At 42.2% G+C, this 18,973-nt stretch overlaps 1 protein-coding gene across 1 annotated transcript in view; it reads left to right on the top strand.

The window, feature by feature from the left end:
• The first annotated feature begins 9,639 nt into the window (after positions 1-9,639).
• LOC136875974 (uncharacterized) overlaps positions 9,640-18,973 on the top strand; it is a 1,136,984-nt gene continuing 1,127,650 nt past the window's right edge. The window contains exon 1 of the mRNA XM_068228284.1: positions 9,640-10,783. The gene's annotated coding sequence lies outside the window, so the exon portion shown is untranslated. The remainder of the gene's footprint in view (positions 10,784-18,973) is intronic.

Here is an 18,973-nt window from a genome sequence, read left to right as displayed (position 1 = left end):
CTAGTTATCGTCCATGTTTCACTTTCACAAAATGCACCACTCTAGACGAAAGTCTTCAAAAACATCTTTCTAATTCTTATATCAATGTTTGAAGTGAGCAAGGTTATTTTCTTCCTTCCTTGCTTGCGCTAGGCTACATTTTACGCCCTCCTTACTTCTGCTACCGTTAATTATTCTATTATCCAAGTAAAAGTACGCATCTACTAAAACTTCATTTCTTAATCTAATATTTCCTGCATCACCTGATTTCCTTCGAGTTGACTACATTAATTTTGTTTTACTATTATTTATATTTGTCTATCTTATACTCCTTCTCCCAGGCTATGTCCATACTATCTCCAGATCATCCGCAGACTCAGATAATATAGCAATCTTATCTGCAAATCTGTCCGACTCGTTGGCTGAATGGTCAGTGTACTGGCCTTCGGTTTAGAGGATCCCGGATTCGATTCCCTGACGTGTCGGGGATTTTAACCTTCATTGGTTAATTCCAGTGAGTCTTGGGCTGGGTGTTTTTGCTGTCCCCAACATCCCTGCAACTCACACACTACACATAACACTATCCTTCACCACAATAACACGCAGTTGCCTACACATGGCAGATGCCGCCCACCCTCATCGGAGAGTCTGCCTTACAAGGGCTGCACCCGGCTAGAAATAGCCATTCAAAAACAAAATGATGGTGTTCTCTAAACAAACACAGTTTTCTTTACAGTTAGCTTTGCGGCGCACCGACACAGATAGGTTTTATGGTGACGATGGGATAGGAAAGGGCTGGGAATGGGAAGGAAGCGGCCGTAAGCTTAATTATGGTACAGCCTCAGCACTTGCCTGGTGTGAAAATGGTAAACGACGGAAAGCTATCTTCAGGGCTGCTCACAGTGGGGGGTTCGAACCTACTATCTCCCGAATACAAGCTCACAACTACGTGCTCCTGACCGCACGGCCAAATCACTCGGTCTTCTAAACAGACAATATGAACAAATCTCACAGTAAAACGTAATATAGTGCAGCAAGTGTCCTTCAAATACCTGGGCACCGAACTGAATGACCATTGTGATTCCAAACGAGAGATAAAATCTAGAATTGAGCAGGCAAGGAAACAATTCATTGAGATGAAGAAATTCTTTGTAAGGTCAGATCTCATTCTGCAGCTACAAAACCGCATGGTCCGTTGCTACATATTCTCTAGTCCCCTATATGGATGTGTAAGCTGGACTCTGGATCCAAGCAATGAAAAATGTATCGATGCCTTTGAAATGTATTTGTATCATCTCTTTCTAGTGCAAATATCGAGGTTTTTCATCGGATGAAAAAAGCAAAAAGAACTACTACTTATTAAAAACAAAGGGAAACGGAATACCTAGGACATGTTATGTGGGACAAGCGATAACTTATAAAATATTACAGCTAATTATTGAAGGAATCCGCCTCTGTAGTGTAGTGGTTAGTGTAATTAGCTGCCACCTGGATGCCCGGGTTCGATTCCCGGCTCTGCCACGAATTTTGAAAAGTGGTACGAGAGCTGGAACGGGGTACACTCAGCCTAGGAAGATCAACTGAGTATAGGAGAGGGGGGGGGGGTCTATTCCGACCTCAGACATCCTCGAAGAGAATTTACGTGGTTTCCCACTTCTCCTCGAGGTAAATGCCGGGCTGATACCTAACTTAAGGCCACGGCCGCTTCCTTCCCTCTTCCTTATTTATCCCCTCCAATGTTGCCATCCCCCTCACAAGGCCCCCATTGAACATACAGTAGCAGGTGAGGCCACCTGGGCGAGGTACTAGTCCTTGTCCCCATTTGTTTTCCCCCGACCCAAAGTCTCACTCTCCAGGGCACTGCCCTTGAGGTGATAGAGGTAGGAACCCTCGCTGAGTCCGATAGAAAAACCAACCCTGGAGGGTATGTGGTGTAGTGGTTAGTGTTATTAGCTGTCATCCCCGGAGGCCCGGGTTCGATTCCCGGCTCTGACACGAAATTTGAAAAGTGGTACATGGGCTCAACGGGGTCCAGTCAGTCTCGGGAGGTCAAATGAGTAGATAGGGATTATATTCCTTCTTCAGCCATCCTCGAAGTGGTCTTCCGTGGTTTCCCACTTCTCCTCCAGGCAACTATAGGGATGGTACCTAGCTTAAGGCCACGGTCGGTTGCTTTCATGTTCCTTGTCTATCCCTTCCAATCTTCCCGTCCTCCCACAAAGCCCCTGTTCAGCATAGCAGGTGAGGCCGCCTGGATGAGGTACTGGTCCTCCTGCCCAGTTATTTCCCCCTCCCCGTAGCAAAGTCTGACGCTCTAGGATACTGCCCTTGAAGCGGTAGATGTGGGATCCCTCGCTGTGTCCGAGGGAAAGGAACAACCATTTAGGGTAAATGGATTAAGAAAGAAGGGAAGACAGAAATATTATTATTATTATTATTATTATTATTATTATTATGATTATTATTATTAGTATTGGCTAGCCCTCTGGTATAGAGATAGTGTCTATCTCTTATTCCAAGGTTCTGGTTTCGTTTTCCGGCTAGTGGAAAGATTTTACTTACAGATTGAGGAGTAGGATGTGGGGGTGGGGAGTCACTTGATGCGAGATTTTCTCAAGCTCTTAGTTAGAGGTAGGAAGCTCACAGCACGAAGAACAAGGAAAATACAAAATCTGGGACGAGCAGTGTCAGTTATTACAGCTGATTACCGAATGAAATAGACAAGGGAAAAGGTCCGTTAGGAGATGGAGAAATTCATGGCTAAAAGACGTTAGAAGATGGCACAGATGTACACCCGAAGAAGCTTTTCACGCTACATTATCAAGGTCAGAGCGGGCTACATGGTTCGCCAATCTCCATTTGGAGATGGCCTATAGGTTTTATGGCGACGATGGGATGGGAAAGGGCTAGAAGCGAGAAGGAAGCAGCCGTGGCCTTAATTAAGGTACAGCCCCAGCCAGCACTTGCCTGGTGTGAAAATGGGAATTCAGGGAAAACAGTCTTCGGCGCTGCCGACAGTGGGGTTCGAATCCACTATCTCTCGAATGCAAGCTGACAGCTACGCTAGGTGCCCCAAACCACGCGGGAACTCGCTCGGTAAGAAGAAATCCCAGACAGATCCTCAGCCGTAAAACATATCTATCTATCTATCTATCTATCTATCTATCTATCTATCTATCTATCTATCTTCGGGAGATAGTAGGTTCGAACCCCACTGTCGGCAGCCCTGAAAATGGTTTTCCATTTTCCCACCAGGCAAATGCTGGGGCTGTACCTTAATTAAGGCCAAGGTCGCTTCCTTCCCACTCCTAGCCCTTTCCTGTCCCATCGTCGCCATAAGACCTATCTATGTCGGTGCGACGTAAAGCAAGTAGCAAAGAAAATCTATCTATCTATCTATCTATCTATCTATCTATCTATCTATCTATATAAACAAGCCGCTGTCTCCTTTTATGAATGGTCAGCGTAATGGTCATGGGTTTAGAGGGTCCCAGATTCAATTCCCGGCCGGGCTGAGTATTTTAACCGCGAGCGGTTTATTCCTCTAGCTCGGGGGCTGGATGTTTGTGTTCGTCTTAATACACATCTCCTTTCATTTCTTTTATAACACTTCACACTACAAACCGGCACAGAAACTCGCAGTAGCGGATACATCTCGCCAAATAGGTATCGGGTCAAGAAGGGCCACTTGTGCGACAAAATTCGCGCTCGCGACCTCACTACGATAAAGAAGAGGAAGAAGAAGAAGAAGAAGAAGAAGAAGAAGAAGAAGAAGAAGAAGAAGAAGAAGAAGAAGAAGAAAAGGAAGAATAAATCACTGCACTAGGTTTTGATTTCTCCATTTAAACGAGTTTGTTTGCCTATCAGTACGTTATCGAAGGGTAGAGAAAGGTCCACTATGCCAGCATTTGCCTGGAGAAAAAGTAGGAAACCATGGAAAACCACTTCGAGAATGGCTGTACTCAGTTAACCTGCCGAGTTTGGTGTTGGTGTCCATGCCGAGTGCACGCAAACTGCGAGGAGCATGGTGCCATTCACTTTACACCGAACTCTAACAAAGATCATTTCATCGGTTGGAAAGGACATCCCCTACAACGCTATACTAACTCTTGCTCGTATATTCTAATTGTTAAGGCATGTATTTGTGAATCGAATGGGTCTACAACACACATAAACGATGAATTTTCAGCTCAAAGGATATGCAAGACTTAAGAATACTTGTTTATTATAAGGACATTGGCCTAGTTCAACAACACCAGTACCAATAATTTTAATGTATTATTTTAATTCAGTTTTTCTAAATGTGTACTTTGACATTTCATCCACACTGTTTTAGATTAAGACTATTTACCAATTAAGACATCATTACCCCATTGGTCCGACTCATTGGCTGAATGGTCAGCGTTGAGGCCTTCGGTTCAGACGGTCCAGGGTTCAATTCCCGGCCGGGTCGGGGATTTTAAACGCCTTTGATTAATTCTTCTGGCCCGGGGACTGGGTGTTTGTGTTTGACCCAACACTTTCCTCTTCATATTCAGACGACACACAACACTACCAACCACCACAGAAACACGCAATAGTGATTACATCCTTCCATATAGGGTTGGCGTCAGGAAGGGCATCCGGCCGTAAAACAAGGCCAAATCCACATGTGGGGGGGGGGACAGATCGCACTCGCGACCCCTCAGGTGCGGGAAAAGCGGTAGGAAAAAAGAATCAGAAGGACTTCAGACATGTGTATAACATCAATTAGGACAGGGCTCGCGTATGTTCTCAACATTATGTAATACAAATTAGGACACACCAATTGTAATATTTTATTGGTGTTCATATATATGCATGCTTTTTCCAATTTCGATCATGGCTGAAGATGACCTAATATAGCAAGGTTGAAACAAGTAGCAACATAATAAAAGATAACATTAATCTAATTGCATTGGATAGGTGGACCTTTCTCTACCCTTTGATAGTGATCACTTGTTAATACCGACCATCCTATCGGTACCTTGGCTAGTAGACTGAAATCAAGATTCGCATAATTGGTAAATAGTAAAGACATAATTATCGACTATGACATTTTAATGTCCGCCACTGTGGTTTAGTGGTTAGTGTGATTAGCGGCCACCCCTGGAGGCCCGGGTTCGATTCCCGGCTCTGCCACAAAATCTGAAAAGTTGTACGAGGACTGGAACGGGGTCAAGTCAGCCTTGAGAGGTCAACTGAGTAGAGGGTTTGGATTCCCACCTCAGCCATCCTCGAAGTGGCTTTCCGCGGTTTCCCACTTTTTCTTCAGGCAAATGCGGGAATAGTACCTAACTTAAGACCGCAGCCGCTTTCTTCCTTATCCCTTCCAATCTTCCCACTCCCCACAAGGCCCCTGTTTAGCAGAACAGTTGAGGCCGCCTGGGAGAGGTACTGGTCATCCTCCACAGTTGTATCCTCGATCAAATATCCAGGACACTGCCCTTAAGGTGGCAGAGGTGTGATACCTCACTGAGTCCGGGTGAGAAACCAGACCTGGACGGCAAACAATTTGCTTTACGTCGCACCGATATAGATAGGTCTTATGGTGACGATTTTTTTGTTATCTTAATAATGTGTTTGAATCATTATCTTCTAGAATGGTGTTAAGTAGATCTCCATGCCATCGTGTTCTGCAGTAAAATCATCACCTTCATACGCTGAATCCCACGATGTGTTTGTCTTATTCGTGTCTTCGATTACATCTTACTTCCTGCGTTTCCTTCGGAAAGCAACTGTATATAATCGTGTTTTTCTCAAATATTCTTTCAATCTAACTTTTCATCAAGTAAAATTTCAGTAAACCGAGCGAGAGACCGTGCGGCTAGGGGCATACGGGAGATAGTGGGTTCGAACCTCACTGTCGGCAGCACTGAAGATGATTTTCTGCGGTTTCCCATTTTCACACCAGGAAAATTCTGCGGATGTACCTTAATCAAGGCCAAGGCCGCTTTCTTCCCATTCCTAGCGCTTTACTATCCCATCGTCGCCATAAGACATATCTGTGTCGGTGAGACGTAAACCATCTCGTAAAAAGTCCGGCTCCATGGTTAAATGGTTAGCGTGCTGGCATTGGGTCACAGGGATCCCAGGTTCGATTTCCGGCAGGGTCGGGAATTTTAACCATAATTGGTTAATTCCCCTGGCACGGGGACTGGGTGTATGTGTCGCCTTCATCATCATTTCCTCCTCATCACGACGCGCACATCGCGTACGCGAGTCAAATCAAAACCCCCTGTGGGAGGGGGCGGTAGAAAAACACCCACGGTAACCCCTGCCTGTCGTAAGAGGCGACTAAAAGGGGCCTCAGGTGCTCTGAACTTTGGAGCGTGGATTGGTGACCACGGGGCCCTTAGCTGATCCTAGCATTGCTTCCACTTTCTTGTGCCAGGCTCCTCACTTTCATCTATCATATCCGACCTCTCTTGGTCAACTCTTGTTCTTTTCCGATCCCGACGCTATTAGGTTTGCGAGGGCTAGGGAGTCTTTCATTTTCACGCCCTTCGTGGCCCTTGCCTTTCTTTGACCGATATCTTCATTTTTCGAAGTGTCGGATCTTCCATTTTTCCCTCAGATTAGTGTTATATAGAGGATCATTGCCTAGCTGTACTTCCTCTTAAAACAATAATCACCACCACCACCACCATCAAATCAAAAGATCTACATCTGACGAGCCGACGTCCTCGGACATATCCTGGCACTAAAAGCCATACGCCATTTCATTTTTTTATCTCGTAAAAATCAATTAATCGTTCTCCTCCTCTTATCGACTTCACTAAAAATCTATACATCTGTGATCCTGTAAAACTGTTCTGTGACACGTTACTGGCATTCAAGAAGTCTGCAAAACACGTGGGGCCTACTATCAACTGTAAACTGCAAGTCTAATATATCCCCATTTTTCTATATTTTTACCGTATAATGAGAAGAAGTCCGCCTCTCTTGTGTAGTGGTTAGTGTGATTAGCTGCCATCCCCGGAGGCCCGGGTTCGATTTCCGGTTCTGCCACGAAATTTGAAAAATGGCACGAGGGCTGGAATGGAGTCCACTCAGCCTCGAGAGGTCAAGTGAGTAGAGGGGGGTTCGATTCCCTCCTGAGCCAACCCCGCAGTGGTTTTCCGTCGTTTCCCACTTCTCCTTTACGCAAATGCCGGGATGTACCTAATTTAAGGCCACGGCCGCTTCCTTCCCTCTTCCTTGGCTATCCATTCCAATATTTCCATCCCTTCACAAGGCCTTGTTTAACATAACAGGTGAGGCCACCTGGGCGAGGTACTGGTCCTTCTCTCCAGTAGTATCCCCGACCTAAAGTCTGACCCTCCAGGACACTGTCATTAAGGCGGTAGAGGTGGCATCCCTCGCTGAGTCCGAGTGAGAATCGAACACTGAAGGGTAAATGGATTAAGAAAGAAAGAAAGAAAGAAAGAAAGAAAGAAAGAAAGAAAGAAAGAAAAAGAATGGGAAGAGGATTCTGGTCACAATATTTCGTTTCCTGTCAGCGGCCTTATGAGGAAAACCGGGACATTTTTCGATTTGAGTGGTGAAATATAAGTCGATCAGTAACAATGTCTTTATACTGTAGACTGCTTCCTGAAAGTAAACATTCTATGTTCTGTTATATCTAGTGTAAATGATCTTTTAATATTTTTATTGTTCCAAGCAACTTTTTAATAAACTTATGAGGAAAACCGGGACATGGATATATTTTTGGGTTAGGGGTCTGTCTGGAATTGGTGACATAAAATTTCCTGACAGTACTGTAACTATGGCAACCAGTGCTCGTCTATGTACTGTATACTAGGTCAGTAGCGTCCTCTTTTCCCCGTGCGCTTTCTTCCCGTAACTAAGAGCTTGGGGAAATCTCGTATCAAGTGAGCCCCTTTCTACTGCTGAGTCCTGAATTACAATCCTTGCACTAGCCGGAAAACGAACCCAGGGCTTTGGAATAAGAGACAATTACGCTACCTCTACTTCGCGGGGCTGGCTAATAATAATAATAATAATAATAATAATAATAATAATAATAATAATAATAATAATAATAATAATAATAATAATAGCATGTGGCGTCCGGAGAGGCCTAGTGCAGGTCTTTCGATTTGACACCATAGAGGCGACCTGCGCTTCTGTGAGGATAAGGCCCTACGTAAGATGAAGTCTAATGCTGAAGGCGGAACAAACATCCAGGAATTAACTAATGAAAGTTAAAATTCCAACCCAACCAGGAATTGAACCGGGGATCCTTGGACCAAAGGCCAGCATGCTAACAATTTAGCCACGGGCCAAAACATAATAATAATAATAATAATAATAATAATAATAATAATAATAATAATAATAATAATAATAATAATAATAATAATAATAATAATAATAAATAATAATAATTATGTATTATACTTAATGCCCTTCATTTTCCCACAGTTCATGAGCATTTATCGGAACTCTTTTATCTCCCGTGTTGGTGAAGTCAAAGAATGGATTATCTGTAGGCCTATCTCGAGAATATCGTAAGACTACTAAGAGGAGGAGCAGCCAAATGATCTGCATTAGCTGTCTTGTCTTCTTAGTCTAAAAACATAACCATGATTCTATGCTTTTACGTGTGGTGGAGAAAATGTAAGAATGTGAAGTTTTTAAATTTTTTTATTAATGGATCTCTTATTGCTTCTGACAGCAGTGAACAAGAATCCTTCCTTTCAGATTTCCAGTTTAATCGTGACGACAGAATTACGACATAGTTGAAGTATTATGCGATATCATAGACGTTAAATTTATCTATGCTTTGACAAGTCGTCAATAAGAGAATTAGGAAAATTTAGTCCCTTCCCTGAATTTATTGTTCTGTCTCCCCCTATGTTTGCCTGTAAAAGTTGAGGTCTCCGGAACTGAGTGAGGGTGGTATGTCATCACATTCCGCTGTTAAAGCAGGTTACAAACAGCTGTTGAGGGTAAGAGAGACATCCAACATGTCACAAGTTATTTTTATTGCTTTATGGTCGTACTCAGAACCTTATTCTCTGGCCGCACAAACATGAGTGGTGTGAGCATACGATCATATGGGAGAGGGTCATGAAAGAGAGAAATATTGATTTTTCCCACCCCTCCTTCGCTAACTCAGTGCAAAATGCAAGCAGCCACTTCTGCAGGGGAAGCGGGGGAAGTGGGGGTGGGGGTGGGGGTGGTGGCTGCCTGAAGCCTCCAACTCAAAATCACTATCCCATACAAACCTCTGTGCGCATGCTTCGCAGCATTAAGCCTTGATAAACTTATACTGCTTCTTTCCACTTTTATTGTGAATATTATCCCATCTAAATAATATGTAATCATTTTTAATGCCATATGTACTGATATTTATTTCATGTCGATACTCATTAGTTTGTGTTACGAGAGTCAGAGTGTTTCGGGTTCGAGGCTTTCACCACACACACACCTAGAGTTGTTATTGAACCAAGCAGCCATGTTTGGAAAGGCTGAAGTTCCGCCATGCGTCGCGAGATGGCAGGGGGATTCCCTACACCAGCGCCGCAATGACAGTCGACGGGGCGCATGAACTGCTTAGTGTATACGAGGACAAGAATAATGCTTCATCGCTTGTGAAGATTACGAGTCTGCTGGACGAAAATAAGATGGCAGGGACTCACAACAGACGATTAATAAAGAGCTAGAAGTGTTGGCTGGTTGCGCGGCCTCTTTTTATGTGCCCCCCAGCCTATCTCCCTCGCTCGTGTGTCAGAACTGTCATCTGTGTGTACGTTCGATCGTCAGTTGTTTCGCGTTTACCAATTCCAATGGATGCGCCGTCTGCTCCATACGATATTTCTCGGTTGAACGCGACGCCCATTCCACATAAATGAATGTCTCAAGGACAGACGAATATAATAGTGTGTACCTCTGTGTCTTGTTTTCGAGTGAAGTGATGTATTAAGTCGTCGAAAATTCTTGTATACGTCAATGTAGTCGTACACTCGTTCATTCGTCTGCCTCCATCTTGTAAATGGCATTGTGCAGATTTCCCGTGAAATATACTTGGATTTTTCATTGTGAAGATATCTTAGCTATTCTGTGAACGTAGTAGTTGAATTGCATGTTGAAATAATTTCCTATTTTTTTGAAATCTTGCAAGTATATAGTCGAAATAATCGTTGTAACTATTTTTACATCATCATAGATCCAGTCTCGAGGCTTATTATTCAGTTATAATTTAATTTGCAATTCTACACATATAACAATGGTTGGTGTTTGTATCTTCGACTGTGATTTATCTCTCATAGAAGTGATCGGTTTAATGTATGAATTAGAACACGTTATTTAACGGAAGTGAAAGAGTCAGTTGGAAAAGACGTTGTACATTGTTCAAACTTAAGCTTAATGTTTTGTGCAAATCACGTTGATATGTATAAGATTTTTCGAACACTCTAGTTTATATCAAACATTACAAATTGCGAGCGAGTAATATAGATGGCCATAAATTTGCTACAATGCGTGATCATTGTTGTTTTGTAGTTCAATATCACAACTTTTCAAAATCACAAGAGTGAGAACGAATAGATAATGGACTGACAGTTGTCATAATTATCTCAGGAAGTAAATAATCGTAAAGGAGTGTCTTGTTGATTGTGTGTTAATAAACAGTTTGATGTGAAAACTTGGCCAGGAATGTGGTGTGGTTCGAATCTGGATCATTAGTGCATTAAAGTGAGTGTGTGGATTATACTGGAAGTGAACCTCAGCGGAACATTGGATACAATCGCAGTGAACTGCAGCATCGCAGAGCTCCAAGGTAAGCTAAAGCTAATAACCACACCCTACACGCCCCTTGATCGTCAGCTGTTAGGTACGGGTTAACGTGCTTGCTTGCTTCCTTGGTTTTCCTCCTTGTTGTGGGTTCGAAAACCCGTCCGTGACCCATAACTTCTTACTCATATGTCGGGCAATTCTTCGCTCAACCTGGTGTGATTTTACAAAGCTGTCCGAATCGTTAAAAAATAACGTTTCATTTCATTCGTACTTAATAACGTAAATGATTTTGTTTGTTGTCTTTCGAACTGCGAATCGGGAGTGGGTTTCGTTCGTACCATCGCAAAGCCACCTGCATATACTGAAGATGTCGCTTTGTATTGCTTTGTTTTTACTGTATAATGTGCAGTGGTACGTAGGATCAAGGTAATGGTGGATATAGTCTGTATAGACCATTGTAATGAAATTGTGACACTCAAGAACAGTTAACTAATATACATATCGTAATGCGTACCGTTTTATCTTGAATATGGGGAGTTGTGAGGAAACTTTGTTTTCAGATCATTTATATATATCTATTATTAGAGGCATGATTTTTTCGCACTTATTTATGTTCGATTTCGTGAAAAGAAAACAATTTTTCGCGTTATTTCGCGAAATAGGGCTGACCTCATCGCTTTAATTTCGCTTTAATCATTTCGTAAAATTATTCATAAATTCGTGAGATTTGTGAATTATTTAAGTGAAAGATAGATAAATAAATAAAGAGAAACAAAATTGATAATAATTAATTATGCCTTATGTAATCTTGATTAGAACTATAATATAGGCCTAATCAAGATTAATAACAAATTGCTCTAACACTATACATGGCCGCAGTTGTCACTCTACTGTAATAATGCCATACCACTAAGGGATTTTACAATTTTAATACGAAGAGATACTTCTGTCTAATTGAGATGTCGTTATTCTGTCATCTGTTTCTCTTCAGACACGAGATATTGGCATACAAGATCGTTATTTTCAATGAATTTCGCTGCATTTTCGCACATATCGCAAAATAAGTGCTTTTCGCTTTAAACTGGCGTTGTCGCTTTGATTCGCAGTAATTCGCGAAAAAAGTCACTGATTTCGTAACCAGAATCACACGATTCTTTAAGATATCTCAAAATTGCTTCAAAATATTTTTTGTCGCGCTTATCGTTAAAGCGAAAAAATCATGCCTCTATCTATTATATATGTTCGGGATCTAAATAGAAAGTTCACCGCATTTATTCTCCCACAGAATTAATCTGAATTTATTGTTTATCTATGATTATTATTATTATTACCCCTACATAGCGAACGTCAACATTCGATAATATATTTATTACTTTCTTCCTCTAAATGGAAAACGTCAAATAGTGTTTTATTTACTGCCAGTACGATCGTCCTGTTTGATATAACCGCCTTCTCTTGATTTAACAAGATAATCATTCATAATAGTCCCATTAAACCCTTACTGTTAAAAGTAGTGGTTCCCGATCTTCTCCAAGCTCTACGTATTCCGTGTTCACCTCTCGGTACCGTTATTACAAATGCTTTTTCTGTCTAAGAAACTCTTATATTTGGTAATACTATAGGACGAATGAGACGATTTCAAATTCACAGTATGAAGAATACTACGAAAGGAATAGACAGTTACCGAGCTCGATAGCTGCAGTCGCTTAAGTGCGGCCAGTATCCAGTATTCGGGAGATAGTAGGTTCGAACCCTACTGTTGGCAGCCCTGAAAATGGTTTTCCGTGGTTTCCCATTTTCACACCAGGCAAATGCTGGGGCTGTACCTTAATTAAGGCCACGGCCGCTTCCTTCCTACTCCCAGCCCTTCCCTGTCCCATCGTCGCCATAAGACCTATCTGTGTCGGTGCGACGTAAAGCAACTAGCCAAAAATAGAGTTATAATTCTGTTTCGTACATCTAGCGAAGGTATGTGGATGAGTACCAAGGGAAAATATGTTCGTCGTACTGGGAGGCTATGGGATTAAGAACAGATTATTAAAATCAATCAAAGGCATTTATGTTGACAGCTGGGCTGCAGTGAGAACTGAGGGAAGAATGAGTTCTAGATTAAGGTATTTACAGGAGAAAAGCTCGCATCAAGTGACCCCCCCTCCCTCCCCGCACGGCTTTCTACTCCTCAGTCTGCAATTAAAGTTTTTCAAGTGGCCGGAAAACGAACCCACGGCCTTGCAATAAGAGACAAGCACTCTAGCTCTATTCCACAGGGCTGGATAATAATAATAATAATAATAATAATAATAATAATAATAATAATAATAATAAACCCCAAAACCACAACTCCCTTGTTTAGAAATACCAAAGAAGACCTGCAAATGCTACATATCTCAGCTGAAGACGCCCTTAACAGAGATCTCTTCCGCAAGAAAATATTGACAAACGGGCTAAACCGAGACGAGCAACCGAAGAGAAGACACGGTGCCCCTTGGACAGAGGAGCGTAAGCAGGCCCACTCACAAAGAATGAGGGAAATTTGGGCTGTAAAGAAGGCCAAGTTCAGTGTCAAATGCAACAAGACTTAACGTGGTCCTTGATGGCCCCAGCGAATTATATATTAATAATAATAATAATAATAATAATAATAATAATAATAATAATCTTTCACCTTTGTTGTTCATAGTTTACATGGGTCATCTACTGAAAGGCAGCCTTAAAAAGTGACGGCTTGGTCTTAATAGCAGAATGTGCTGAAAGCCTGCAGTCCAATATCTTGAATCGTGAAAATAGGTGCGATGAGCATTAAAATTAGCCTTTCTAAGACTAAATTAATGTCAGTAGAAAAGAAATCCCAGAGAATTGAATGTCGGATTTGGGTTAGAAAGCTGGAACAGGTAGATAAATTCAAGTATTTAGGATGTGTGTTCCCCTACGATGATGATATAGTAAGTGAGATTGAATCAAGGCGCAGTAAAGCTAATGCAGTGAGCTTAGTTGCGATCAACAGTGTTCTGTAAGAAGGAAGTCAGCACTCAGACGAAACTATCATTACATCGGTCTGTTTTCAGACCAACTTTGCTTTACGGGAGTGAAAGCTGAGTGGACTCAGGATATCTTATTAATAAGCTAGAAGTAGGCCTAACAGACTTGAAAGTAGCGATAATTATTACTGGTACAAACAGGTGGGAACAATTGCAGGAGGGTACTCGGAATGAGGAAATAAAGGCTTAAGTTAGGAGTGAAATCAATGGATGAAACTTTACACATAAACGGGCTTCGATGGTGGGGTCGTGTGAGGCGAATAGAGAAGGATAGGTTACCTGGGAGAATAATGAAATCTGTTATGGAGGGTATGGAAATAGAGGGAGACCAAGACGACTGTGGTTTTGACTCAGTTTCTAATGATTTAAAGATAAGATATATAGAAATAAATGACCGTGACAGGATTAGTTACAAATACTGTAGAGGATTGTCGTGGCGATTAGTACATTCACAGAGGCTTTCAGACTCAACGCTGAAAGGCATAGCAGTATATAAAGAAGATGGATGCATATATGTAATACTACCGTACCAGTAACTAATTTAAATAAGAACTAGGCGGTGTGGCTAAAACACGAACGTAAAATGATATACAGTATAATCAATATGTCTCAGTAAAATGTCAATAAAAGCTGCTACTTCGAATCCAACACGATGGCTTGAAGAGAATTTTAATTAATTAATTAATTAATTAATTGTATCTTAATTTACCTGAATCTTTTTAAAAACAAGAGTTTGCCTTTAGGGATCAGGCTTGTGCTTAAATAAATAAGATTTTAAACCATACCCCATGACGCAACAGCCACGAAGAACCGACCGCTACTCAGCCCGAAGGCCTGCAGATTACGAGTAGTCGTGTGGTCAACACCACGAATCTTATTCTTGGCTTTCTGCACAGGGGACGCTATTTCACCGTCAAAAGCTCTTCAGTTGTAATCACGTAGGCTGAGAGGATCTCGAACTAGTAGTTAGATCCAGATAAAAATCGCTGACCAGTCCGGAAATCGAACCCGGCGCCTCCGGGTAAGAGGCAGTCACTCTTCCCGTACACCATGGGGACGGCAGATAGGCTACATAATTTTTTCCGTTTATCAGGTCTGCGTAAGTTATCTGTTCCCCGTCGTCTGGTTTAAAAGGAACATCACTGTTAACATTGGGGTCCAGATGTGACGTGCTACACTTTTCTCTCTCTCTCTCTCATTGAGGTTATTTTTATGAACAACAGCTGTTATGGCTCGTCTGGCAATAGCATGGTTGAAGAAAGCAATGACTCATTCCCATGTTCCTGGGTAATGAGACGGTGATTCGACTGCGCCAGCTGTAAACATACACAGGAAATGACTGTGTCAGTTGTGCCCGAATATTCTCCTTGGGGCTTTCAACTTGGGAACGACCATGAGGCACTTTGCTGAGTCTGTCATTGCTTTCACATTCTTGTAACAAGCTCCTTGCTATCATATTTCGTGTATAAATTGGTAAACTCTTTTCTCTGGAAAAATTGCTGATTGGTATGTACACTGTCTTGGAGAAGGAAGTGAGTGCAGTCGAAGGAATTGAGGTGATGCAGAAAATACTAGTTTAAGAAATGAAGTCAAAGGAAGTAGATGAATATTGTTACTTGGGTAGTAGAATAACGATGGAAGAAGTAGGGACTAGCAAAAACAAGGAAGGACTTTTTCTTTCTTAATCTGTTTACCCTCCAGGGTTGGTTTCTCCCACGGACTCAGCGAGTTATCCCACCTCTACCGCGTAAAGGGTAGTGTTCTGGATCGTGAGACTTTAGGTATGGGGTTAAAGCTGGGAAGGGGGACCAGTACCTCACCCAGGCAGCCTCACCTGGTATGCTGAACAGCGGGGGTTGGGAAGATTGAAAGGGATAGACAAGAAAGAGGGAAGGAAGCGGCCGTGGCCTTAAGTTAGGTACCATCCCATTATTTGCCTGTAAAAGTGGGAAACCACAGAAAACCACTTCGAGGATGGCTGAGGTGGGAATCGAACCCCCTCTACTCAGCTGTCCTCCCGAGGCTGAGTGGACCCCGTTCCAGCCCTTGTATCACTTTTCAAATTTCGTGGCACAGTCGGGAATCGAACCCGGGCCTCCGGGGGGTCAGACAATCACACTAACCAATATACCACGGAGGCAGACATAAAGCCTTTCTTAAGAAAATAAATTTGCTCTCTTCGAGCATTGATATAAGTTAGGAATTAGAAAAATGTTTTGAAGTCTTTCGAATCACATAGTGCAGGATATGGTGGCAGACCTGCATGAAAGCAGTCTATGGACTGATGACCCAAACATTATTATTATTATTATTATTATTATTATTATTATTATTATTATTATTATTATTATTATTATTATTTTACAATTGGCTTTACGTCGCACCGACACAGATAGGTCTTATGGCGACGATGGGATAGGAAAGGGATAGGAGTGGAAAGGAAGAAACCGTGGCCTTAATTAAGGTACAGCCCTAGCATTTGCCTGGTGGGAAACTGGAAAACCACGGAAAACCATTTTCAGGGCTAACGACAGTTGGGTTCGAATCATTATTATTAACAAATGCATTACAATTGGAAGATATTATGGTAGTAATATCTGCTTAGGCTTACAGTAGTACTGTACCACATTTCAAAAATTACATAAAATCGCGAGGTTATAAGAAAGCAAAAGGAAGTTGTTACACGATAGCAAGAATGTTGAAAGAAATTAAGTAAAACAAGAAATTCCCTAAAACTAAGAATTATATGATAGTGAAAAGAAAAATATACGTAGAAATCTAAAAAATAAAAAGAGAGATAATTAAAATTTACTTACAAGAAGATTAGTTACAAACAGTCACATAGGTGTTAGCCCATTCCTACCCCATCGTCGTCATAACACCTATCTGTCTCGGTGCGACGTAAAGCAAATTGGAAAAAAAAATCACATAGAAATTATTACGAAATTTACTGAATGTAACGTAAAATGAATAAGGCTCTGGCTTTTCTTATTTCACGCCCATCTCTAGTAGGGGCACAGTTCAGTCTGGTAGAGGGTAGAATAAGTTTGCTACCTTCATCGGTATTTTTCTCGGTCTCCTCTTTGACCATAGGAATGTTTCAGAGGTGTGAGCGACTGTACCTTAACTTGAGCACCTAGTCCTTGTGAGAGACTTGCGTGTCAATGGGTTACTGTCTGATATGAGGTGGTGGTGAATGTGATTTTCAGGGATAAAAACGCAGGACTGATATACAATTGAATCTTTGAACATAGTGAGGAAAGGCACGGAAAATTACGCCCCCTCTCCATTTTCCTAGTATACCTCCTGAGTTAAAACCTCGGTAGCATGAACACTTGTTTCTCACCAAGGCGGTGTCCACCTCCGTAGCATAATGGTTAACGCTATTAGCTGCCGCCCTCGGAGGCTCGGGTTCGATTCCTGGTACTGTCGGAGATTTAAGAATGACAGAAGCGCTGGTAGGCTATGTAGATACAATGGTTACGCACAGACCACCTCCATTGGGGGAGGGGGTGCCTGAAAAAGAGCTGCACCATTCGGGCCGAAGACAGAGTTTGTCCGGCTAAATGGTTAGCGTTTTGGCTTTTGGTGCAGGGGATCCTCGGTCCGATTCCCCAGTGAGACGAGGATTCTAACCTTAATTCGTCTGGCTCGGGGACTGTGTGTGTGTGTGTGTCGTCTTCTGTAAATCATTTTAGGTACGGCCCCATCCTCACAGACATGCAGGTCGCCTGTAGGCCGTATACTAGGAAAAGACCTGCACTAGGCCTCTCCGCAGGCCATACGTCATTATTATAACAAGATGGTCGTGTTTCGAATGCCGGTCAATGCCCGTGGAATTCTGGAAATTAAAATTCACGTCTCTGTTGTTTGGAATCCTTGTAAATTAATAATCTTTCTTTCTTAATCTGTTTACCCTCCAGGGTTGGTTTTTTCCCTCGGACTCAGCGAGGGATCCCACCTCTACCGCTTCAAGGGCAGTATCCTGGAGTTTGAGACTCTGGGTCGGGGGATACAACTGGGGAGGATGACCAATACCTCGCCCAGGCGGCCTTACCTGCTATGCTGAACAGGGTCCTTGTGAGGGGGGGGGGGTGGGAAGTTTGGAAGGGATAGACAAGGAAGAGGGAAGGAAGTGGCCGCGGACTTAAGATGGGTACCATCCTGGCATTTACCTGGAGGAGAAGTGGGAAGCACGGGAAACCACTTACAGGATGGCTGAGGTGGGAATGGAACCCACCTCTACTCAGTTGACCTATAGAGGCTGAGTGAACCCCGTTCCAGCCCACGTACCACTTTTCAAATTTCGTGGCAGAGCCGGGAATCGAAGCCGGACCTCCGGGGGTGGCAGCTAATCACACTAACCATTACACCACAGAGGCTGAACTGCACAATACAATTTGTCGTTGTCTGGACACTCAACGTGGCCTTAAGCTATGGTAACAATAATGATATAACGACGAAACCAGATTTGCGAGGCCTAGTAAGACTTCTATTTTCAAGTTTTTCATCGTTCTTTTCTTTCATTCTTCATATTCTGTACCTATTCGTTCCAATTTATAATGGTCAGCATTTGATATCGAGCTGCCCCAGTTTTACGGTGGGTTGTTCTTTATGGAATAATCTATTCACTATTGCGTGCTTATGTAGTGTGTTATGAAAAGATGTATGTTATGACCAGAGGTAGGATTTTGATGACGTGGCATTTTTCAATTGGTTCACAACAGACATTGCTAACTTGTACAGAAATTCTGGTCCAAGTTCCCACATTGCAGAAATGCTAATTTATTAGGTCATTTTTTGCAATTCTTTAGGTAATTTTCTAAAATTATACGTCATTATTTGGTCATTGTATGGAATTTATTAGTCTATTTCATACTTTTTGAGTCATTTTCTTACATATTTGACAATTTTCAAGCATTTACGCGTGTGGTATTGGGTATTATCGCAACTTCAAGTGAGGATGAATACAGAGACTTGAGAATCTTCACAGCGCTTTGTCAATCTGGGGACTAAAGAAACTGTGTTAACTACTTACTTCTTGGAAATCCAGGGGAGACACCGCCTCGTGAACAGTCGAGATTTTCTTCTGAAGACGTGGTGCAAAGTTCTCTGTGAAACGTAAAGAAATTCACCTTGTTTTCTTGACATGGCAACAGTCCAAAAGCCTACTATTTTTTACAATGCTATTTGTT

The sequence above is a fragment of the Anabrus simplex genome, chromosome 6 (assembly GCF_040414725.1).
Source record: "Anabrus simplex isolate iqAnaSimp1 chromosome 6, ASM4041472v1, whole genome shotgun sequence".
Lineage (NCBI taxonomy): Eukaryota > Metazoa > Arthropoda > Insecta > Orthoptera > Tettigoniidae > Anabrus > Anabrus simplex.
Note: the sequence above shows the minus strand (reverse complement) of the source record. Positions and strands in the feature narration are given on the sequence as shown.